The sequence below is a fragment of the Sorex araneus genome, chromosome 6 (assembly GCF_027595985.1).
Source record: "Sorex araneus isolate mSorAra2 chromosome 6, mSorAra2.pri, whole genome shotgun sequence".
In the NCBI taxonomy this organism is placed as follows: Eukaryota; Metazoa; Chordata; class Mammalia; order Eulipotyphla; family Soricidae; genus Sorex; species Sorex araneus.
In genome coordinates, this window is record NC_073307.1 from 58,635,975 (window position 1) to 58,660,600 (window position 24,626).

General features: G+C 57.4%; 1 protein-coding gene and 1 long non-coding RNA gene across 2 annotated transcripts in view; one reads left to right on the forward strand and one right to left on the reverse strand.

The window, feature by feature from the left end:
* Positions 1-236, forward strand: part of RHCG (Rh family C glycoprotein) — a 12,931-nt gene extending 12,695 nt beyond the window's left edge. The window contains exon 13 of the mRNA XM_055142450.1: positions 117-236. The gene's annotated coding sequence lies outside the window, so the exon portion shown is untranslated. The remainder of the gene's footprint in view (positions 1-116) is intronic.
* Positions 1-24,626, reverse strand: part of LOC129405501 (uncharacterized) — a 26,638-nt gene extending 2,012 nt beyond the window's left edge. Inside the window, exon 1 of the long non-coding RNA XR_008630616.1 lies at positions 24,145-24,626. This is a non-coding gene — a long non-coding RNA (uncharacterized LOC129405501). The remainder of the gene's footprint in view (positions 1-24,144) is intronic.

A 24,626-nucleotide genomic window follows, 5' to 3' on the forward strand; every position in this document is an offset into this window, starting at 1 on the left:
AGGCTGAGGCCCATGGGAGGAGATGGTGTTGGGGTTCAAGGAAATCCAGCATGCACAGCACCCAGCAAAGGGGAGGGAACCCCAGCTGGCCCCTATTCTTGACTGTCTCCATGCAGGCTCTGAAGATCGTGCCTGGATCCTGAGGGGGCCGGGAGCTTGCAGGCCTCCTCCCTGTCCTTCCGCTTCACCGGGGGGCTTCTGAGAAGGCAGAGGAGACGCTGCAGCAAAGGGAGTGCCTCACTGGGCTGCAGAACCCTGGGGTGGGTTTGAGGGAGGAAGCGGAGCTGAGCATTCAGGTGGGGGTGTGAGGGGCGCGGGGGGCCTGGAACTGAGTCTTGCTGGGGTGAAACTTTGCTGCCAGTGGCCGGGTTGTCTCTCGCTCTGCCTGGCCCTCAGCCAGTGTCCCCCGGCCCCCCGGCTCTCTCTGTGCTGCACGGGGCGGGGGGCTCTGTGAATAAAGATTCTGGGTGTTCTTTGTAGAAGGGCTGCGGATGGTCCCACATGGCCGGTGTGAGGGGGAAAAGGCCCCGAGACGTCAAGCGCAGTTCTTACTGTCCGGCCCGAAGGAGAGTCCTCTGGCCGAGGAGGAAGTGGGGCTGGTGTCAGGCGCCCCCCCAGGCTCATCACATCACATCACCTGCACATCAGCTGCCACCAAGATGAGCCCCATCGGGCTGACCTGAGGGGGGGAGCGATAGGACGGCAGTGGGGTAGACACACGACAGACCCAGGTTCGATCCCTGGCATCTCAGAGGATGCCCTGAGCCCCACCAGAGGTGATTCCTGAGCACAGAGCCAGGAGTCATCAGCCCTGAGCACTGTTGGGTGTGGCCCAATCTCCTCCCCAAAGGAAACAATTATGCAACACCCCTACACCTTCCCTCCCTGCCACTTTGCTCTGTGCTATGGACATTCAGGCAGGGGCAGAGATCTCTCACCTGCTGACACTCCCTCTCTCCAGGGCTGCTGCCTGGGGGCGTGGGGGGGGAGTGGGGGGGCGGGGCGGAGGAAGTTGTCCTGGTTTGCATCTCCCAGTTCTCTGCAAAGCCCATCCTCTCCCTGTGCAGAGCTGTGGCCAGTTCCTGCCCTCAAGAGCTCCCTCTGTAGCCAGAATACAGGCCTGACCCCAGCATCTGCCCTGAACTCTGACAGACTGCCAAGGCCAGGGTACCTTCCCAGAGGGGTCGCCTGATTGGGGTTTTGGAGGGTGAATAGGAGTCTACCAAAGAAATTAGCGGGGGTAGAGACATGAGACAGGGAAACTGAGGCAGAATCCAGCTCCTTGGTGGAGTCAAGATAGGAGAGCATTTAAGGTTCTACCAGCTGACCCTGGCACCATGTATGGTTCCCCGAGACCTGCCAGGTGTGATCCCTGAGCTCAGAGCCTGGAGTGAACCCTGAGCACTGCAGAGTGTGACCCCCTAAAAAATACTCCAGAGATGAAGAAGAGGTGAGGGGAGAGGAGGTGGTTTCTGTCTCATGCTGGGACTCGGGAATGCAACCCCCCCTTGCAGGAGGAAGGCACTGAGATGCTCCCTATTCATGTTGTGACACGCCACACCCCTCATTCCCATGCTGCTAAAGACAAAAACCCTTTACAACCTGTTTCTGGAACTGGTGGCAGCTGCCAAGAGGAGCCTGTTAATTAACTGTCGGTGAAGATGGAAGCTGGGGGCCAGCCTCTGATTGGACAGTTTGCTTTGCTGATTGAAAAACATTGTGACAAAGGAGGAGGGCCTGTCTCTCCGCAGGGGTGCGGTGTGTTGGGGAGGGGCTGGTGTCTTTGATTTCAGCTGATCTGAGCCCCAGCACCCCCAAGGAGGAATGCAGCAAGCCCAACCCAGTAAGCAATGGGGGGGAGAGGAGGAGAGGGGAGGAGGTGCAGAGGTCAGGGGTGAAAGGTGCAGGGGTGAGGGGCACAGGGGAGGAGATACAGGGGTGAGGGGAGCAGGGCTGAATGGTGCAAGGGTGAAGGGCACAGGGGGAGGGCTGTAGGGGTGAGAGGTGCAGGAGAGGAGCAGCAGGAGTGACACAGGAGGAGGTGCAGGGATGAGGGGTGCAGGGGAGGAGGTGCAGGGGTGAGGAGTGCAGGGGAGGATCTGCAGGGGGAGGTGGTACAGGGCTCGATCAGGGCAGCCTCTCTGACTTGGGGATGCCCCGGGCACTGCCCACCCCCCCCCCCCCCGCTACAGGTTAGAGGGCTGCTCCCGGATCTCTCCCCTGGGAGAGCCGAGAGCCAGGCCCGAGGACAGTGGCTGTGGGTAAGGGGTCACCGGCCCTGTGTCCCTGCTCTGGGCCCTGATGCAAAGAGGCAGTGAGTGCCTGTGTGGGGAGCACATCTCAGGGGCTCTGGCGCGGGGCACCCTGGAGGGCCTCCAGCATGGCCGTGACCCGCCTCATACACAACTTGAACCACCCTAGACACAGCTGCCGTCCGACCCCCTGGCTGGGTCCAGCCTTGTCCCCAGACCAGCCTTATCCCGAGCCGAGCTGCTGCCTGCGAGGGGGGCTCTCTTGGGGTCCAGGACCAGTTATAGTGGAAAGAGCCAGAGACCAGATCTGGGGGGTGGGGGGCCTCCTGACCCAGCAGCCAGAGCTGTGTCCAGGGCGGTCTGGGGGGCCAGAACTAGCAGTGCTGTGGACACAAGACGCCCCCCACCAGCAGGTGGGCATACATGGGACCCTGGCCCAGAGGCAACCTGCGTGGGGGGGGGGCACTTTAGTCCCGTGTGTGTCTGAAGTTTGGGGCCACATAGGAGGGGCTGGGACAATGCCTGGGGCGTCTTCGTGGGTCCTGACTCAGGCAAGGCTCTGGGAGGCTGGGGCTGAGCATGTGCGCTTGTGACCTCCTGCCTGTCTGCATGTGTATGAGTGTCTATTCACACATACTGCACCGGGACATGTGTCGGTATGTGTGTCTCACTGACTGTAACCTTTGTGTATACACGCATGTGTGTGTACCTGTGTGCGTCTCTGTGTGTGCACACATTGTTTTTGTGTGTGTGTGTCTTTACATGTGCATACATCTTTATGCATGTGGGGGCTGAAGCGATAACACAGCGGGTAGGGCATTTGCCTTGCAGGTGGCCAACCCGGGTTCGATTCCCAGCATCCCATATAGTTCCCCGAGCTCCGCCAGGAGTAATTCCTGAGTGTAGAGCCAGGAGTAACCCCTGTGCATTGCCGGGTGTGACCCAATAAAGCAAAAGAAAATCTTTATGCGTGTGAACGCGCATGTGCATCTGTGTGTGTGTGCGTCTGTGTGTGTCTGTGTGCGTGCGCATGTGCATATGCATCTTTGTGTGTGTACGCGTGTGCGTCTTTGTGTGTGCACTCTGGGGCAGGGTGCGCACGCCATGCCAGCTCGCGGGTGTTTGCCCATGGTCCTTCGCTGCGGCTGGAGCCCTCGATTGTAATCAGATTAAGGGGCCAATCGTGGCTCTTGAAAAGGCTCTGAGGTCTCTAATCAGCCGCAGCGCCCGCCCGCTGGGGGGCTGTGGGGTGGGGGTGCCTTTCTTCCCTCAGTGTCCCTCATAATTATGTCAATTTGCTACCAAAGCGGTTGCTCGAGTGGACTGGCTTGTGCCTTTCATGTGCTAATGTGGGAACCTCCAGTCTCTGGGCTGGGAAAATCAGAGGGTCCAGGCCCCTGGGAGGGGAAGACACCCAGCCTTGGGGTCCCTTAGGGACCCAGAGGCCTCCCAGACACTCAGCCAATAGGCTGGAGGCTTGTGCTCACCCCGAGGATGGGACATGGCTCAGGGCCTGAGATTCTGGGCTCCCCCAGGCTCCCCCAGTAGTGCTCAGGGGCCAAGGAGTGTCAGCGACCAGGGTCTCCTGTGTGCCGTGCACCCACCCTCTGTGGTCTCACTTCTCTTTATTTTGCTTTGCTTTTCCTTTGTGGGGGAGGCTGGGCCACAGACCGCGGTCTGGGAGTTACTCCCGATTCAGCAGTGACCCCAGGCAGTGCCAAGGGTTGAACCAGAATCAGCCAAGCAAGGGAAATGCCTCCCCCGGAACTGTCTCTCTGCCCCTTTGCCTCTTAAAACCCTCCCTAGCCTTGACCCAGGATCCCCCAAGTCATGTAATTCCCATCTGTCTCTCCTGGACTTCTCTCCATTTCTACTTATGTGGATGCCCCAAGAACCCTGAGTTCCCCACCTGGTTCCAGCAATCCCTGCAATGACCCCAGAGATTTACTGGGGAGTGTGTGTGTGTGTGTGTGTGTGTGTGTGAGAGAGAGAGAGAGAGAGAGAGAGAGAGAGAGAGAGAGAGAGAGAAAGAGAGAGGGAGGGAGGGAGGAAGAAAGAAAGAAAGAAAGAGAAAAAAACGTGTGTGCATGCACCAGTTTTGGGGGTCCACATGCAGCAGTGCTCAGGGGACCTGCAGTGCCAGGGATTAGAGAATATGCTCCTCCCTCTGAGCCCAAAATGAATAAGGCAAATCAAATTCAAAAGATCTGGGCCCAGAGCAACAGCACAGCAGGGAGGGCGCTTGCCTTGCTACTCAGATTCCATCCCCAGCACCCCAGATGGTCCCCCGAGCCCTGCCAGGAATGGGTCCTGAGTGCAGAGCCAGGAGGAAGCCCTGAGCACTGCTGGGTGTGACCCCAAAGCAAAACAAAACACAAACAACTTAGTTTTTGGGCGGAAGGGAAGAGATAGAGTGCCGCCATTGCATGGGAGAGCCTGGGCGTTGATCCCTGGCACCCTCTGGTCTCGGGAGCACTGTGGGAATGAGCCCCATGAGGACAGACTCCCCGTTATGGAAACCTGGGGCGCTTCTTCTGCTGAAACAAGCACGCTGTGGAGGGAGAGGCTCTTGCACCCGATAGGTCCAGGCCCCCTGCCGTAGCCAGCTGGACTTCAGAAGGATCTACTGGTGCTCTGATCTGGTGCCAGAGTGTCCCCTCTCCCGTCCCAAGTGCGGTCCAGCCGGTCCCCATCCATATGCAGGAGGGGTCCCTGAGGGGGCGAGGGATTAGCATAATGCCCCCCCCAAAGACCCACAAGGCACCTCTGGGCCGCCCCCCAGCCCGCTTTGTCCACCGCCAGCGGGACAGCAGGGCAGCGCGTCCACTCTGCAGGGCCAAATGAAAGGGGACGCTTTGTGTCCCGCAGACGCAGACGGAGTTACAGAGGGGCTCCGAAACGTCAATTAGGGCGCGATAAAGACGTCTGTGCGGCCAGACGCCGGCCTCTCAGCCCAGGCCTTTCCGGGGCCGCAGGATGCTTCTGGAAACCTAATTTAGGGATGGTGACTCCGACAGCCCCTGCATTCATCACAGCTTCCTGCAAGTGTCCTGGAATGTGGGGGCAGGAACCCGGCAGCGCAGCCCTCCCTGGAGGAAGGACGGGGCACCGGGAAGGCGAGCGCCCTCCCAGGGGGGCCTGGAGCCCTGGCATCTCCTCACCCCAGCTCTTCGTCAGGATTAGGAGAGGTGGGGTCGGGTGGGTGGCCGTGCGGGGGGCTCCTTCTCTGTCTTAGGATTGACCCCCAGCACCTCACCACCCCCAAGCCAACCAAGAACTGCAAAAGAGTGAAAGAGACAGAGTCGGAGGGGGGGGTCGTCCCAGCAACCCGAGGATGCTGGGGCTCCCTCAGGCCTCTGGCTGTGCCCACTCACACCCTGTCCCCTCCATGGGGGCAGCTGGGCTCTGTCCCCACCCGCCCTCAGCCAACCTCCCTTCGGGCGGGGGCAGTCCTGCTGGGCTTGGGCCCGGGGACTGGGTTGCACTTTCCCACCGGGCCCGAGGCCTGTCTCCAGGGAGTCTGGAGGAACCAAAGCATCTCCCAGGGGTCCCCTCCACTCCCTGGGATGCAGACCCTTGATCATGCCTCTGAGAAAGTCAGTGACCACACCCCAGCCCTTTGGTGCGTACAGGGTCCCAACCTGGCCTCCCGCCTGGAACCTTCGCTTTGCTCGGCTTATTTTTTCCAAACAGCGAATGCTTTGACCTTCCCAGTAAGAATATGCCCAGTGAAGGCCAGAGAGCTAGGGCAGCGCAGAGGGCTCTGGCCTGAACTCGGCCAGCCTGGGTTTGATCCCCAGCATCCCACAGGGTCCTCGAAGCACAGAACCAGAAGTAAGCTCCTCTGGGGCTGGAGCGATAGCACAGCGGGGAGGGCGTTTGCCTTGCACACGGCTGACCTGGGTTCGATTCCCAACATCCCATACGGTCCCCTGAGCACTGCCAGGGGTGATTCCTGAGTGCAGAGCCAGGAATAACCCCTGTGCATCGCCGGGTGTGACCCAAAAAGAAAAACCAAAACAAAACAGAAGGAAGCTCCTCCAAAATAAAAACCATTATGAACTCTGTGCTCAGGAGTCGCTCCTGGTGGTACTCAGGCTAACTAGCCTTTGCCCAGTTGGAGCCTGGGTCCCCCTCCAATACACAAAGTGAGCGCTGTGCCCACTGGGTCCCCTAGGCGGTGGTGTGCAAGGCGGCTCACTCTCCCCTTCCTGCTCCCCTCCTTGCGGTGAGCCCCCTCTCCACACCTCGCCCACAGTGGCTGAGAGGGGCTCGGGTGCGGAGGGGTTTCTCACAGGTTCCTCACCTCAGCCCTTGCTGGGGTTTTGTACACACACAAACAGCCTCCCACAGCCGCTCAGCAGGACCAGGCTGATGAGGGGGTGGGGGGCTAGTGTGACCTCGAAGGACCAGCAAATGTGACCTGCTCCCCTCGGGCAGCCCAGAGCCAGTGGCCAGGCTGCCAGACTGGGGTCAGGACAGAGCCAGACCTGGCCCAGGGTGGGCGGAGGACAGGGGAGGTGGCGGCAGCGTCTGGACCGGCCGGGAGGCAGCCGGGACAGTGACAGCTGGGAAGGTTTAATTGCTCCTCTGCGGCTCAGAACCTCCCTCCCTGCCGGTGATCTGCATTTCAATGTGGGAGAGTGGAAAGTAGGGGTGCAGCTCCGAGGCTTCCAATGATTAATCATTTAAAAAGCAAGATCTTAATTACAGGCCGCAATTTCTGCTATTTAAGGAGTCCATTAGTTGCCAGAAAGAAGAAGAAAAAAATGATCACAGGTTCTTCTCCAAAAGGAGAGAGGGGGCAGGGCGGGGGCTCAGCTGCTGTTGGGGGCAGGGACCCAGCCCCGGGGCAGCCTGACCGGAGCCACAAGGAAAAGCGCCCGCGTGGGTGTGGGGCGTGGGGTGGGGGCAAGGAGGAGGCGGGGGAGGGGGTCGTGGCCTCAGCCTGGTTCCAGCCCCACCTGTGGAGGTCCGGCCAGCCCCTCCCCATGACCCTTGGCCTCCTTCTCAGGAGGGTTAATTGCCAGGCTCTCCCACTGGCCCCTCTGTGCTGGGGATGGACACAGGGGACCGGGAAGGTCAGAGATCAAGGTCACCGCGAGCCTCCTTGATGGCTTCAGCTCTGGCTCCTGCCTCTGTCTCCCCGCTGGACTCTGGGGTCTTCAGACAGGTGCCCCCAGAGCTCCCGAACCCCAGGAAGCAGCCTCAGCCACAGGCATCCCCCCAGCAGAGACCAAGGCCAGAGAACTCTGCTGCTCATCCAGCCGTGAGCACTGAGTGGGCGGCTCAGAGCAGCTGGCACCAGCCCCGCCACCCTGTGCCCACCCCCAGCTGGCACACAGACCAAAGGGGCCGAGGCCCTGGCACCCGCCATGGGCCTGCCTCACCAAGAGGCAGCTCCTGGGCAAGGCAAGGGGGGCATCTGTTGGGAAGAAAGATGGTCTCCTAAAGGTGAACAGAGGGTGTGTGTGTGACTGTGTGAGTGTGATTATGTGAGAGTGTGATTCTGTGTGTCAGTGAGTGTGTTACTGTGTTTGAGTATGAGACAGTGTGTGAGTGTGTGACTTTGTATGTGACTATATGTTACTGTGTGTGACTATGACTGTGTGTGAATGTCTGAGTATGAGACTGTGTGTGGGTGTGACCATGTGTGTGCCAATGTATCAGGCTATGTGTGACTGTGTGTGACTCTATGACTATATGAGTGTGACTGTGTGTAACTGTGACTGTGTGAGATTCTGTGACTGTGTGAGAGTGACTACATGATTGTGACTGTGTGAGTTAGACTGCGTGTGAGACTGTGTGACTGTGTGAGTGCATGTGACTGTGTGTTAATATGTGAATGTATTAGTGTGTGTGACTATGTGGTGTGAGTGTGAGACTGTGTGTGTGACTTGTGTGTTAGACTTGTGTGTGTGGCTGTGTGGTATGAGTGTGAGACTGTGTGGGTATGAGACAGTGTGGCCATGTAGCTGACTGATGAGTGCATGACTATATGACTGTGAATGTGTGTGACTGTGACCAGGAATGACTGTGTGAGTGTGAGATCTGTGTGTGTGACTGTGACAGTGTGTAACCGTGACTGCGTGTGACTGCATGAGTGTGGTAGTTGCCCCTCCAGGCCCACCACTCACCCCCTCACAGGAGCTCTCTGACCACAGGTTCCAGGAAATGAGTGTGGTTGGGGAATGGGGCTCTGGCCCCCAGATCCAGGGGGGTTCAGAGGCAGGAGACCCCTCCTTCCCTCTGTCCTTCCTGCGACGGGTCAAGCTGAGACTCTTGACCAGGTCAAGGAGGGCAGAAAAGCCCCCATTCCAGCTCCCTCTTGGGGTGTCCCAGCCCAAGGGCAGTGCTGTGGCAGGCAGAGGGACCCCCCCACCTGGAGTCCAGGGCCTGTGGGAACAGGGTGGGGGGTCTTGGGAATCCCTGTCCCCCTGGACCACAAGCAGGGGTGAGGAGTCAGCAGCGGGGGGCTTTGTGCCTTTCACAATCACAGCCTCCTCTGGATAAAGGAGTGAACAAAGGGGCCCTCGGAAGTGGCCACCACTCTGGTCAGCAGCCAGGAGGCCCCGGAAGCAGAGCTCTCGCTGGCTGCCCACCCGGCTTCCTCCCTACCATGCCCTCAACCCCCCACAGCAAGGGCGTGTGCTGTGAGTTGTTCACAGTAGAAGGGACTCCTCTTCCTCTGCCCAGGGACCTGGAAAGTGCCAGAAGAGGCCTCCCCGGGGATGGGGGCTGCCTCCCAGGCTCAAAGAGGGAGGGCCTGTTGAGGGGACAGTGGGGGAAATCGCAGCTCCCCAGCCCATGCTGTGTCCACGGGCCAGAATGAGTCTGGGACAGGCTGCGGGTGCCCACCTCTGCGCAGGAGGCAGCTCTGTCTCCCAGCCCTGTCTTAGCTGGGGCCCAGGGAAAGGCCCCCTGGCATCTTTGTCCCAGATGCTGGGGCTGTGCGGGTAGTAAGGGGACGCCAGACCCTTTCCCGCTGCACTTCCGAGTTCTACCACAAGATGCCGCTGTGACCAAGGGCGCGCCGGGCAGGTGCCAGGGGCTAAGGCGGGCTGGCAGGCATCCGTGGCCACGTGGTCTCCTAACACACCAGCACCACGAAAAGATCCTGTCTTAGCATCATTGTGTCCTCCAGGACACAGGACGAGAGTCACGGACAGGGAGGGGCCACCAGGTCTCCTGAAGACCGCTCAGAAGTCCCTCACAACCCCCTTCCCCCCCAAATAGATCTTTGTCCCTTTGCCCCTTGGAGATCCCCCAGAAGGAACTTTTCTTTTTCTTTCCTTTCTTTTCTTTGTTTTTATTTGTCTGTTTGGGGGGGCCACACCTGGCAGTGCTCAGGGCTTCTGGCTCTGCGCTCCGCTCTGGAATCCCTCCTGGTGGGGGCTGGGGGACCCTATGGGGAGGCTGGGATTTAACCCCTAGCATCCCCCTAGATCTCAAATAAGATCCTCCTTCCCCACCGCCTACTCCACCCCCTGCAGCTTGCTCTCCTCCTCAAGCATTAGCTCCCTGCCTGGAGAAGGGGAGAGGTGGTGCGGGCTTGGGGAAAGCTGATAGATTTCTCACCCTTCCATGGGAGGGGAACGCAGCAAAGAGGGCGAAGCCACCTGAGGCGCCGCCTTGCCCAGGCACTCAGGTGAAAGACAACTGTCTGGTTAAACCTGCTTTTTAATGAGACTCCCTCCAGCCTGTCTCCATGGCGATGACCCCTAGCGGTCATCACTAATTAGCTGGACTCTAGGTCCCGGGGGTCAGCTCCTTCAGGAAATTGCCTGTCAGCCAGGGCAGTCATGGCCCTTCCTCAGCTTCCAGGTGATGGGACAGAAAATTCTCGCCCTCCCTCCCACTTCTCTCTGCCTCCTGATTTTCCTTTCTCCTGTTGTGGCTAGGGGCGGGGCTCAGATGAGTGATAATCACAACAAGGACGATAATGATAGTAACACCAGAGCCAAATTTACAAAATGCTTTAGACACAGGCACCCTTCCCACCTTCAGAGGGCTGTGGGGGCAGATCATTGTCACCTGCCTTTTTCCTATGAGGAAACTCAGAAAGCGCAAAGGAACTATGGCATCCAGTGGCAGACCTAGGATGGAGACCCAGGCTTGTCTGTCCCACAGTCTCCCCTGCCAGAGACGCTGTGCACAGACTCATGACCTTCTCCGGAGCTCGGTAAAGACTGGGGCTGGAGTGATAGCACAGCAGGTAGGGCGTTTGCCTTGCACGCAGCTGACCCAGGTTTGATTCCCAGCATCCCCTATGGTCCCCTGAGCACCGCCAGGAGTAGTTCCTGTGTGCATGAGTAACCCCTGTGCAATGCCGGGTGTTACCCAAAAAGAAAAAAAAAGACTGGGTGCTCTGGGATGGAGCAATAGTCCAACGGGGAGGGCATTTGCCTTGTACATGGCTGACCAGGGTTTGATCCCTGGCATCCCATATGGTCCCCTGACTACTGCCAGGAGTAATGCCTGAGTGCAGAGCCAGAAGTAACCCTGAGCAACAACAAGTGTGACCCAAAAAGAAAAAAAAAGAAAGAAGAAGAAAAGAAAGAGACTGTGTGTCTTCCTAGGTGTGTGATCTCAGACCTCAAGAGTTGCTCAGCTGTGTGCAGAGAACCCACTAGACTCTCTCTGTCCAGCAGAACCCCTGCCCATGGTACTAACTTTCAGCATTAAGACCAAGGAGAAGAACGAGCCTCCCAGCAAAGCCCAGTGTGCTGACTGTTCTGCCATGACTATTTTCTTTTTGTTTCCGTGTTTGGGCCACACCAGGGGTCATTCCTAGTGGTACTCAGGGAACTATCTGTGGTGTCAGAGGTTTGATGGGGGTCAGCTGCAGGCACAGCAAGCACCTTCCCCACTGGACTATCCCATTGGCCCTGCTGTTACTATTTCATCAGGGGAAATAAATGGCCTCCACTGTCCAGATGGACCAAGGCCCCTGAGAAACAGCTCTGGGATGGAGACAAGGCTCTAGAACAAGGGGGAAAGGAGGTGCGGCGATGGCTTCTGAGCCCCTAGTTTAGGATGGGGCACAGAGCGGATGGCTGTCAGAGAGCACACACCGGCATGGCAGGTCTGTCTTCAAGCTCTGTGATAAGTCAGTTCTCACCCATTTTTGCTCCTGATCACAAAATCCTGCCTTGAAAGCAACTACCCCCAGTTCAGTCACTGGCACCACAGAGGGCCCCCAAACAAAGCTAGGAGTGATCTGTAAGCCCCAAATAGGGGTAATCTCTGACTACTGCCAGCTGTGGCCCCCAAACAACCATAAAAATAAAATAAAGTAAGCAAGCTCTCTCTCTTGAAAAAGTCACTGTACCCGTTTCCATTTCAGCACCTTGTGGTGGACAGCTCCCACCTGCCTCGGAGCTGTGTTCAGCACTGAGCCCTAGGGGCCACCATCCTGTCGTTGGGCACCCCCCCTCCCTGCACCGTCTGCTGGGGCTGGGGGTAGAACCTAGGCCTGCTGTGTGCAAGGTCAGTGCCTTCCCTGCTGTCCTATCTCCGCCCCTCCAACTGGTGTTGAATTAACCACCATGTCAGACTATAATTGTCGTCTCTGGTCTTTTAAAATCTGAAAAGTCATTGCATGCATACATATATATGCCCAGGCCACGGAATTATCTCCTTTTTTCGCAGCTACAATCCAACTGCTTCAGGGTCAATGTGGTGCATCAGTAATGTCACCATGAGGGTGTCAAGCCAGGGGCTTCCTGATGGGGCTTTACCCCTTCCTGGCTCTGCGTAGGGCCAGGTGCTGGTAGCGGGATCGGGAGATTCCTACCCACATGCCTGCCTGCAGTGCCCAGACCAGGACACTGGCGCGGGAGAGGTTGGGCCTCTACAGCTGCGTTTCTTCCCAGACACCTCGCTGTGCCCCTGCTCCCTCAGGTTGCCAGTGCTCCTACCTGGGCCCCTAGTTCCTTCCCCCTGGCATGCAGAATCTGCCCAGTGGCATTGACTCAGGCTCCAGCAGCAGGCTCTGCCCACAGGCAAGCACAGTTTTAGAATACATTCGAGTTAGTTTGCCGACGGTGCTCAGGGCTGACTCTTAACTCTGTACTCAGAGATCCACTCCTGGCTGATCACAAGGGACCATATGCAGTGCCAGTTATCAAATAAAGGTGGGCCATGTGCAGGGTGAGTGCACTACCCATTATACTGTATGTTTTGTAAAGCTCTGGGGACCTCCATCCTTCCTATGCCAACGTGACCCCATCCTCATCTCTTCCTGCATCACATGCAAGAAGGGTTCAGGTAGATATCTCTCTCTCTCTTTCTTTCTTCCTTCCTTCCTTTTTTTTTTTTTTTAGCTTTTTGGGTCACACCCAGTGATGCTCAGGGCTTAGTCCTGGCTCTGCACTCAGGAATCACTCCTGGTGGTGCTCGGGGGACCATATGGGATGCTGGGAATCGAACCCGGGTTGGCCGTATGCAAGGCAAATGCCCTACCCACTGTACTATCGCTCCAGCCCTTCTTTCTTTTCTTTCTTTCTTTCTTTCTTTCTTTCTTTCTTTCTTTCTTTCTTTCTTTCTTTCTTTCTTTCTTTCTTTCTTTCTTTCTTTCTTTCTTTCTTTCTTTCTTTCTTTTCTTTCTTTCTTTCTCTTTCTCTCTCTCTTTCTTTCTTCCTTTCCTTTCCTTTCCTTTCCTTTTTTTTCTTGGCTTTTTGGGACCTGGCGATACTCAGGGCTTAGTCCTGGCTCTGCACTCAGGACTCACTCCTGGAGGTGCTTGGGGGACCATATGGGGTGTTGGGGATGGAACCTGGGTTGACACATGCAAGGCAAATGCTCTACTGCTGTAGTATCGCTCCAACCCCAAGTCCAGGTAGATCTTAATTTCCCATCACTTTACCCCAAGTACAGAGTGGGAAAATGCTGTCATTGTCCAACCTACACGAACCACACTGTCTCCTATCATGGGGGTCTGGGGAAGCCCCCCAGCTCAGCTGTTCTCAACGTGACTGTGGCAGGTGGCATTTACTGTGTATCAGACATTCAGGCGCCACTTGGACAGGCCCCAGGTCACACATGGAGCAAATGGTTTTGAACCTGCTTTCTTCTCTAGTCCAGCCTCCAGGCCCTCCCTTACAGCATAGAACACCATATAGTTTTTAATGTCCCCAAAATGGAACCAGAGAGATAGGACAACAGGTAAGGCTCACTTGCTTTGCATGCAGTCAACCTGGATTCAATACCCAGCACTGCTTATGGTCCCCCAAGCAGTGCCAGGAGTGATCCCTGAGTGCAGAGCCAGAAGGAGGCCCTGAGCACTGTCTCATGTGGCCCAAAACCAAACAAAAAAAACATGAATAGTGGCTTTAGAGTCTCCTGGGTCCTAATTTCCTGGGTGGGGGTGGGGTGTCTCCTCTTTTGGCTGGTGCTGTTGGGGCCACACCCAGCAGTGCTCAGGAGCCATTCCTGGCTTTGTGCTCAGGAGTGATCCCTGTGGTGCTCATGGACAGTATGTAGAACCTGACAGACTATCTCTGTCTCTCCCCCTCCCTCCCTTTCTCTCTCTCTCTCTCTCTCTCTCTCTCTCTCTCTCCATTCCTGGGGTCAAGAGCCAGCCCTGCCCTGCCCATGCCCTGGGCTCTGGGCAGCTTTGGGAGCGGAGCAGCAGGGGAGCTCAGAGCTGTGAGGGAGGTACAGACACCTCCTGGCTCCCCTGGGAGAAAATGCACCTGGATCAGAAGTCTGAGAGCTTTCTAAAGGGACTGTGGGGATCCTTATGAATTTGGGGGTCCTCTCTGTGGAGAAGGCACCCCCAGCCCCACTGATAGCTATCCCAGAGTTCTGGGTATCCCCTAGAACCTCAGAAGGAGTAGCATTTGGGTGGCGTGGGCGGTGACTGTGTATATATATGAGCCGGCAGGAATGTGTGTGTTTGTGTGTGTGTGTTTCCACGGAAACGCACCTTGGTGACTTGCGTGTATGTATCTATTTACAAACATGTCCCACCCTGGTTCTGGAATATGGGAGTGTAAGATGGAGACCTGCATGTACTACATACGTGTGTGTGTGTGTGTGTGTGTGTGCGCGCGCGCGTGCGCACGCGCATGCATGTGTAGGAGCCATCCGGGACTGACCAGGGTGTGTGACTTTGTGTTAAATGCAATCCTGGAGCTGAGCGGGGGTCTGCATGACTGGTGGTACATGGTTTCCCAGCAGAGCCAGGCCTGCCTCCACCCTCCCAGTCCCCTGGACGTAACTGGGGGACTCTGGACAGGGTGTGCAGGGGAGTTTCCCCGAGGAGCCTGTGCCCGGTGCCCACCTCCCCACGCCCCCAAATGCCTCAGCCCAGCCACAGGAGCAGGGCCCAACTGCCTCCAGCCGCTTCTCCCAGCAGCCCCTTCCTGGCCAGGGGGCTGAGAGTGGGGTGGGGGGTGCATATTCATCTCTGGGCGTTTTTTGTCCTGAAGACTGAAAGGCCTCAATGGCTGGGACTACCATTCTAATTACAGGAAAGCCAGGCTTGTGTGGGGAGACAAAGGGCCCGCATGCTCGCTCCTTCCACCCGTCAAATACGTCTGTCTAATGATGGGGTGAGCGCTGTGAATGCCTAAAACAAACTCCAAAAGGAGGGAAAATAAAGCCGCCGGGGGCTTAAAATATATTAAATTACCCTGATTAGGAATGGTGGTTTAGCGAGGGCTGGGAGGAGGGGACCCAGGCCGGCACAGGTCCCACCGTTCATGTGGGGGTGGGGGTCAGCGGTTGGGAGGGGCGTGTGAGTGCCCCCAACCCACCACGCCCGTCTGTTCTCATGCAGGACTTTCTGCAGGTTTAGCAGGCTGGGAAATAGAAATGAATTTGCCCTAATCCTCCTCCTTGTCCCCCTCTTCTCCTCACCCCCTCCTCCTCCATTCACCATCCCAGCCAGAAGTGCTACCTTATTGCTCTGATGCCTGTGGGGCATGTGCCCCCCCCCCCCCCCGCCGCCAAAGCCTGTGTCCTCTGCCTTCTGGCCCCTGTTTCTTTATGGGGAGCAAAGGCAGAGTCCTGGGGCATGGAGGCAGAATCTAGAGCCTAGAGGTGGTGCCAGTGTAAACCAGGGTTCACTAACACATACCCCTGGCCAAGCATACACCCAGGGGCACCGCTATAGTTCTGCCTTATCCTGGCGGACTGCACCCTTTGGGACAGATACACACAGACACCCTCCCCCTACACCCTGCATTCTGTAGCATCCCAGACCTGAACGCACACGTGTGCCTGGACCACTGTTTCCCTCTATCAAAAGGAGGTGTTTGGATGAACTGATCTGGACCTCCCCCCAAGTCCATTGGAGAAATCAGGCAGGGTGGGCACCCCCCTCCACTGCTGCCCAACACTCCCCCGCTGCTGCTCTCCCTCATTTTATTTTATTTTATTTATTTATTTTTTGCTTTTTGGGTCACACCCAACAATGCACAGGGGTTACTCCTGGCTCTACACTCAGGAATTACTCCTAGCAGTGTTCAGGGGACCATATGGGATGCTGGGAATTGAACCCGGGTCGGCTGTGTGCAAGGCAAATGCCCTACCCACTGTGCTATCGCTCCAGCCCCTCTACCCCATTTTAAACCTGGGGCGGTTGGCTCTCTCCCACTCCCGGGGTGGGGGGCTTGGAGGCTCTGTCCACGGCCAGCTTGGAAAAAGGAGCTTTGGTTGGATTCTGGCCCCTGCGCCCAGAAGGAGTATCTCTCCACAGGGGCCAGTGGATTTGGATTCTGCTGCGGGACAGGCACATGTGGAACTGATCAGAGAAGTCATGCGAGGGACCCTCAGAGGGGACTAGAGGAGAGTGACGCCCTCTCCCCACCCCACCTTGGGGAGAACCCAGAACGCTGGCCTGACTGGAACCAAGAGTGTGAGAAGAGAGGGCAGAGGTGGGTTGGGGCAGCTGGCTTGGGCCCCTGCGGAGAGCCAGCATGAGTCAGGGTCACTTTAGGAGGGCCCCAGGCCCCCAGAGCCCACTGGCCGCAGCTTTTCCATCCCCGCCAAGGGAGGAAGGTTCTGGGCAGCCAGAGAGAGCAAGGGAAGGGGCAGGAACCTTGCTACCCCCCAGACTCCACCCTTGGCTGCTCTGGCTGGTTGCTGGAGGGGGGGGAGGGGGGATGGAGAGTCCCCCAGATGTGGGTCAGGCAGGGGCTCAGAGCTGGATTTCCAGGCCCCCTCTCGAAGGCTGCATGGGTGCAGGTGGGGGGCCACACTGAATCCCACTGGACACCAGCGCTGAGCTCTTCCCAACTCCTCTGTGGGCCCCCAGCACAACTGGGTTTTCCAATGCCCACCCCCAGGTCTCCCGCTGAGCCCCAGGAGGGGAGCCCCATTTCCCCTTCCCCACCCCTCAGCTGCCCTGCCCCATCTTGTGCTGATTCCACTGCCTGGCACCGGCAGAGGATCCAAGGAAATTTTGTGAGTCAGTGGCCTGTCCCTCTGCTGGGGACGAGTCCTCTCCCTCCCCATTCCCCAGCCCTTCTCAGGAGCCAGCTGCCTCTGAATTCAGAAATTCCTGCAGAAACGCGCAGGTTATACCACACACATGAGGCAGGCCATAATTCCTGTCCCAGAATGTTCTCCGGAATTAGTGAATTTAACATCAACCTGGAGCAAGGCTCAGTGTCCTCTGGTGCCTGAGTGGCGAAGAGGCGCAACCAGGAGGAGTGCGCGGGGTTCTCTGGGAGACAGTGAAGGGGTGCAGGGTCCACTCTGTGGAGGCTGCATGTAATCAGAAGGCCAGGAGGGCATGTGGAGCTCTTAACAGGGGAAAACCTGCCGGGCTGGGCTGGATACCGGCACACCCATGACCCCCCTCTAATCATAAACAGAGGAAAGCCTTTTTATTTTTTTTTCTGGGCTATTCCACAAAAATGAGCATCTTTGTTTGGGTAAATTCCAGTGAGGCTGGGCTTTTTTTATTGGGCTCAATGGTGATGCCAGGGAGGCAAAAGTTCTCCAAGAGCCTGGTGCTGCGGAATGGGGGAGAGGGGGTGGGCCCCAGACCTTGTAAACCTTCCTGCCACTGCGGGGACCCCTCCTGGCAGGTGACAGGACCCCCCCCAACAGAAGCAAGAGTAGATTTTCAAAGATTGCCTGCATTCACCTAACAAACAGCAAACTGCAATGATTTTTCCAGACACCCCAGAATTCGGAGCCCCATCATGCAAGGACTGGGCAGCGAGTCTGGGACCGCCCAGGACACAGAAGACAAAGCCAAGTCAAGCCGCCAGAATCATCCTCTGGGCAGACCCCAGCCCCACCCCCACGGAGCCCAGAGTTTCAGAGCTGCAGGTCCAGAAGCTGAGGAGGCCAGGGGCATTCACCCCAAGGACAGAACCCTTTCCTGCCTCCTCCCTGCCTCCTCCCTGCACTAGGAAGGAGACAAACTGGCTGGAGAGCCTCAGCTGCCAACACTCATAAATGCTCACATATCCTGGGTGGGACCCCCATGCTTTGAGTTCTTGGCTCAGAACCCTTAGCCGAGTTCACAGAGGTCCAACATAAGCCCCACGGGGACCAGAAAAATCACTTCCTTTTGCATAGACTAAAGGGGCTGAAATGGATCCATGTAGATCCCGGTCCCGCCCTGCCAGAGAACACTTTGGGTCAAGACCAGGTGGAGAGGAGAGGAAAGGCCGGCGCCGCGGGAGCCTGACGCTGGAGGCTCCTCCACTTGGGGTGGGGGGGCAAGGGGGAACTTGGACCCCGTTTTCCATCCTCCCCAGTGTTGGTGGGTGCTTGCTGGGAGACTCGTGGCCTCGGGAGCTCTGCAGAGACCCTGCATTCCGCCGGGCGTGCCCGATCCTCCCATCAATGCCTATTGACCCAGAACCCTCACTCTATTGTGGAGGTTCAATCACGCACTTACCGGAAGAAAAGCGAGTTTATCTAAGCCTGGAGGAGTCTCCGGTCGCGAGAGAGAGAGAGAGAGAGAGAGAGAGAGAGAGAGAGAGAGAGAGAGAGAGAGAGAGAGAGTGTGTGTGTGTGTGTGTAAAAACGGGTGGTGGTAGTGGGGGGGTGAGGGTGTTTCCTGTCGCCGGGGTTCTGCAGATGGGTTGAGGAGAGACACTTGGAGAAAAGGGCCAATTTCTCCTTCATAATGAGCGCTAAGTAGCTGATAAAAGGGGCCGGTACGCTGGAGATGGCGATTATGAGTCCTCGCCAGGGTACTTAGAGCGGGGGCAGGTGCTGCGCGGCGCGGCCCGTGGCGCACAAAGCCCGCAGCGCTGGGGAGGGGCGCGACGGGAACCCGGGCCACGGCCAGAGTCCCGCCTCTAACGGCCCTCGGGGTGGCGTTGGCGTGCCCGAGGACACCCGCTAAGTCCACGGCGAGGGCGGACTCAGTCGGGCCCGTCCCCGCCGCCGAGGCGCCACCTCTGGCCGCGCTGATAACCTCGGGCTCGCTCGGGTTTTGTTTCGACTGCAGGGGAGAAAATTGGGGGCTGTCTCTTTCCACGGCTTCCTGGCGCCAAGGCCGTGGGACAACCCCCTTCTCACCCTCCGTGTGGCTCCGGAATCCTTCCGAGCCCCCTCCTCGCCCCCCGTTTTTGCCCAAGACGCGCGGCCGAGGCGCACAGAGCGCGCGCAGCTGGCGCCAGGCCCCGTGCTCCGGGGGGCGTCCCGGCAACCGCGTCTGATACGCCCTTCGCGGCCTCCCCATCAAGGTCCGGCGGCGCGATCAGAACCTCGAGCCTGCCTGGGTTATCCCCTTTGTGTAAAAAAAAAAAATAAAAATTAGTGGGGGAAGCAGAATGTTTCTCTCCAGAAAGCAGAATCGGAGAGGAGAAATCGCGTTTTCAGCGAACAGCCTTCCCTTTCTCCCCGAAAGCAAAATTTTGGAGAATGCTCTACTCAGAGGCGGAGGGCCCAAACGGTGTATATATTCTGGGTCATTCCACGTTTTCTTGGGGATAAGAAGAAATCGCAGGTTGAGACAAGCCTGGTTTCAGGGAGTGTGGACCCTGAAAATGTTAACCCAGAGACCAGAGCAGGAAGGCTCACCGGCAGCCTTGAGGGTAGAGAGAGGCGACACCATTTGCTGGTGTGGGACCAGGAACCAGACACTGTGCAGCATTTTAGGGTTTGGGTGAGGCGTGCCGCGGGATTGTAACCTCTATCCTAGCTCCCGCTTGCGCTGCAGAGAACCTCACGGGCGCCTGTTCCCAGGCAAGTGTTCCCCAGCGGAGGTTGAGGGATGCAGCCCCAGAGGTCTCTGTACCCCGAGCTGCAGCAGGGAGCATCAAGTTTAGGTGAAAGACAGAATGGAAGAAGGGAGGATTCTAAAGACACGGCTAGTTCCCCATTTCACACCCCAAATCTCTCACATCCGCCAGAAACATGGAATAAAAAATACTTGGGGGGGTGTGTGTGTATGCAGGGGTCACCTCTAACCCTACAATCTCAGGGGAGCCTCCTCCAGAGAAAAACTTCTAAGAAAGCCCGTTGTGGGGCCAGAAGGAGATTACAGGGGTTATTGCCCTTGCCTTGAAGGTGGCCATGCCAGCTCCACCAGGAGTGATCCCCCACCCCCTCCAGTACAGAGCCAGGAGTAAGCCCTGAGCACAATAGGGTGCACCCCACCCCAATAAAGAAAGGGACTGAGAAGGAAAAGTGTTTGTATTTTAGGGAAGAAAGCTCCGGGAAGCAAAGCTTCTGCTCTGAGCCGCACTGCCCACTGCACTGCTGGCCCTCTCTACCTAGGAGTCCTGGAAAGGGTTGAGGGGTGGCTGTGATCCTCTGAGCCCCCACACCACCCCAGCTGCTCAGCCCTTGTCCACTGCTACAGAACCCAAGCTACTTTTCCAAGGCTGCCGGAATCTTTGACACACGCACTAACCCAACCCGCAGGGAAAGCCCCAGGGGGCTGGCCTTTATCTCTGGCAGTGGGGTCTTCCCCCAACCCCGACTTCCTCCTGGGGTTCATGCAGCAATGGGGGGCCAGTACAAAGAGGTGTTCGAGGCTGTGGAACTTGGGGTCACTCAGAAGAAGCCCAGCTCCTTGATTCTCAGGGAGGACTGAGGGAATTTTGATCCACTTAGGACCCCCTCCAGGAAGGGAAGTGCCCCGATACCGTGGCCTACAGCCTGGCTGCAAGCGCAGACCCACTGAGGCCAAGGGACAAAATCATTTGGACAATGACCGACCACCCCACCATGTCCCTTCCTGTTGCCCATTTCCTCATCAATTGCCCAGAAGGGAGTAGGGTTGGGGAGGGAGAGAGAGAGACAGAGAGACAGAGAGAGACAGACATTGAGACAGAGGGAGAGAGGGTTCCAGAAAGTGCGAGAAAGCAAGGAAGCTTCCAGTTTCCGGGGGACTGCTGAGCACATATCTCTGTGATCTGGGTAGTGGAGTTTGCTTACCTGGGTTCAAATGTCTCTCAGATCTTTCCTACCACTGTGGTCCTAAGCCACTCCATCCCTCTCTCTGCCCCCATTTCTGGTCCCTGAAGCCTCGGAATACAATCTTAGTGATAAGTCATGAGTCTTAGGTCATGAGTCACTCTTGGTGTCCATCCTCGGGTTCCCAGGAATGGAGTGCCCACATGTACCTCCTGGTAGTCGAGGGGACTGAGGGTGTCCTGAGACTGTCTGGTCTCCTGTGCAAAGATGAGGACTCAGCCCCACATACTCCTTCTCTCACGCCTCATCGCACCCCTGAAAACACCTCCTAGGCTGCAAGAGGGGGTGGGGGAGGGCTGCATGCTTCCTCCTGGGGTCCCTGCTCCAAGACAGACCCGCTGGGTAGTTCTGCAGAGACCCACAGAAGCCCCCTACGAACTCCTCTGGCTTTGTTTTGTTTTGTTTTAAAAAAGGACCCACCTGGGGCTTGAGAGCTAGCGTGTGGGGGAAGGCACTTGCCCTGTGGCTCAAACTACAGCACCAGCACGCACAGGGTACCCGGAGCATCTCCTGGAGTGGCTCTTGAGTAAGTCCTGAGCACTGCCGGGTGTGGCACCCCAAAAGACACACTGAACTTTTCTGTCTCTGCCCCTGACTCTCCATTCTCCATAGTCCCCTTCTTCTGTCATCTCAGCACATGGAACCCCAAGCTGCTGCACTTCCTCCCAGACAGCCCCATCTGGGATGTGGGCTGGATCCATCCCCTCCAGAGCTCCCAGGGCCCCAGCGGAGGGGCAGTAGTCACCCACCAAGAGACTCAAGCTGCTTTCTCCCGTGCCCAGAACCCGCCCCTCCTGTGTGATTTAAGTTTCGATTTATATCATCTTTCCCCCTATTTGGGGAGCGGGGAGGGAGCATCATTCCTTGGATGTGTGATGCTGGTAATGGTAATGCTGTCCTGGATGTGACTGTGGTTAAAGCCACGATGACTGGGAGGGATTCACACCACCCAGACTCTGGGGCCAAGCTGGCCTCTCAGCCTCACCGTACACCCCAGGGACTGATTTTTGAGCCCATTTTATAGACAGAGAGGACTAAGGGCTGGCAAAAAAAAAAAAAATGAGGGGCTGGAGAGATAGCACAGCGGGTAGGGCGTTTGCCTTGCACGCGGCCGACCCGGGTTCAAATCCCAGCATCCCATATGGTCCCCTGAGCACGGCCAGGGGTAATTCCTGAGTGCAGAGCCAGGAGTAACCCCTGTGCATCGCCAGGTGTGACCCAAAAAGCAAAAAAAAAAAAAAAAAAAAAAAAAAAAATGAGGTGGCAAGAGAGAATCAGGGCAGGGCTGCTGGCACACCAGACCTCCTCCTGCCTCTGGGATTATCAAAACAAAAGAAAAAGCCTCTAGCCCTGGGGAATAAGGGGTGTGGGCACGGGACCCACTCTGTGACTGAATAAAACCTCTTGGTAGTGTTTGAAGCCCGCTGGGTCTACTCAAGTTCAAAGCCCCTCCAGCTGTGCCAGAAGATAATTTACCAGAACTGTCTTCTCAATCTCCTCCTGGGTGACCCGTACCATGGTCCATCCCCTGGAGATGGGAGGCCTAAATGCACCCCAAAATTCAAGAATAATTGAGCACCTTTTCAGTCTCCTGAAATCTATGTTTGCACCCAACTCTGCAGAGTCCCACCCCACGGGTTCCCCTGACTCCAGGGGAGACAAATGGGTCTGGGGGAGCAGACTACAGCCCACAAGGTTTCCGAAGAGGAAGAATGACAGAGAGCCGTTTCTTCAAATTGAAAAAGAAAAAGAAAGAAACTCCAAGCTTCTGACTTTTTCCATTTTAGAAAGACGCGAATGGCTTCCCGAACTCCTCTGCCACGTCAGCGACGGACCTGAGGGCCTGCAGAGGGAGGCACACAGGAGGGAGGTCGCAGGATCTATTGATTGTCAGTTCCTTGGTGGCCCATGGAGGCCTGGCAAGAGGGCTCAGCTAAGCTTGGGGTGCCGGGGCTGTGACCTCAGCCCCATCCAGGCAGCTGGATGCTGCTGGTTCTCCCAGGAGTAGCCACTCTCCGCTAAGATCACTTAACAGAGGGCGGGGATGCTATCTCCCGTGAGTTATAAAACAATTTGCTTACAATTTATTATAGCCCCTTGAAACAGATTTTTGTGATCCACCTTTATTGGCTGGACCCTGCTCTCCCCCGGAAGTGAGAAGAAGGGGAGAGGCCCCCAGGAGGGGCAAGGGTGGGGGCCGAGAGCTCCGCTTAAACCAACATTGAAAAAACAAACAAACAAAAACACACACCGAAACAGGAGCCATCTGCAGCTCCCGGCATTTTAAATTCTTGTGTCTGTTTGTCTTTTTCCAGTGAATCCCTCCAGCAACGAGTTTATTGATTGTTTTGCTGGGCAGCCAGATAAAGGTGGTGAGGAGGAGAGGTGGGGAAAGCCGGGTGGACCTTCTGCAGGAGGAGACCACCGTGCCACTCTGGGAGATCCCAAGACCAAGTAGAGAAACTCAGGGAGAGCCAAGAAATACGGGGGGAAAGAATGTTTTTGAAGGGGTCTGTCCTCAATTGTCTTTTCAATTGGCCAGTTCTAATTCAAATTGACATTTTTTTTTTCCTTTTTGGGTCACACCTGACGAAGCACAGGGGTTACTCCTGGCTCTGCACTCAGGAATTACTCCTGGCGGTGCTTGGGGGACCGAATGGGATGCTGGGAATCGAACCCCAGTTGGCCGGGTGCAAGGCAAACGCCCTACCCGCTGTGCTATCGCTCCAGCTCCCTCAAATTGACTTTAGCTGCATCAGACAGCTCACCCCGGAGCTGTGGGAATGGCAGGCACTTTGTTCGATAGATCGGGGTGTGGCCCTGAAAGGAGCAGTGGAGGTGGGGGACAAAGCTGTACTCCTCGGGAGCCCAGACTCGAGCTCCTTCCTGCAAAGCAGCGGCGTTGGGGATGTTTGTGCCTGCTGAGTCCCGGGGAGCGCCAGCAGGAACCTCGGCTGCGAAGCATCCCCTCTCCTCCGCTCACTCCTTCACCAGACTCTGACCCAGTTCCTTAATTTAGGTGACTGAGCTGGGAGAGATGGGGAGAGGGAGCTTCCATTCTTGGTTCTTCGCTCTTCTCTTATACTTGAGGCTGCCTCCCCCTACACAGGACCCCCGCCTCTCCAGAAGGCAAGCGAAGTTCTAACTGGGGGAGGGGGATGGCTCCTCCAGCCCGAGCCCCCAGCTGTGGGGCGCCAAGTGGAGACCGAGGCTTCCTGCGACAGATGGAGGAGTTGGGAAAGGCCCAGCCAATACCAGTCCGCGCTCCGAGGGCGCCTAACTCTGTGCGCCCCTACCCAGAAGGGGCACCCGCAGAGCCTGGAACCAGAGCGCCCCCCCCCCCCGCCCCCAGGCTCAGCGGGGTCTCCCAGCCTTGTAGCCGCCTGCAGCCCGCCCACCGCCGCCCGATCCTCGGGGTCACCTAGTCGGGGCGGGGGGCGTGGCGCAAGGGGGTGCAGGCGAACGCCCCCCCCCCTCCGCCCCCAGTTCCTACCTCCTTGCTCGAATCCGTCCGGCCAAGCTCGATTTGCCGCGGAAACTGCGGGACCAGGGCGGCTCCCACGGGCTTCAACCGCGCCTCCCCCACCCTCCTGGAGCCCCAGACCCTTCAGTGGCCCCCGAGTGGGGGCGTGGGGGACCAGGGCACAGGCGGCGCCGGGCCGGCGGGAGGGTGAGTCGCTCCCGCGGGGCGTCTGCAGGGCGCAACCGGGAAGGGGACCTGAAATGATTCTCGGCAGGAACAAAGGCTAACCCGGGTCGGCTCAGCCCCCTCCCAAGCCCTCCCCAACGGGCCTGGCCTTGAACTTGAACTTGTACTTGAGACTTTGTCCGGAAGGTGGCGGGGAAATCCTTGCGAACCAGGACGCGCCTTGCGTGCGCCTTGGTCCCCTTCTGCGCCCCGACGGAGCCCACGCGTCAGCCCCGGGTGTCCGGGACAACGGCGAGTCCAGTCCTAGGGTTCCAGAGTCCCCGCGA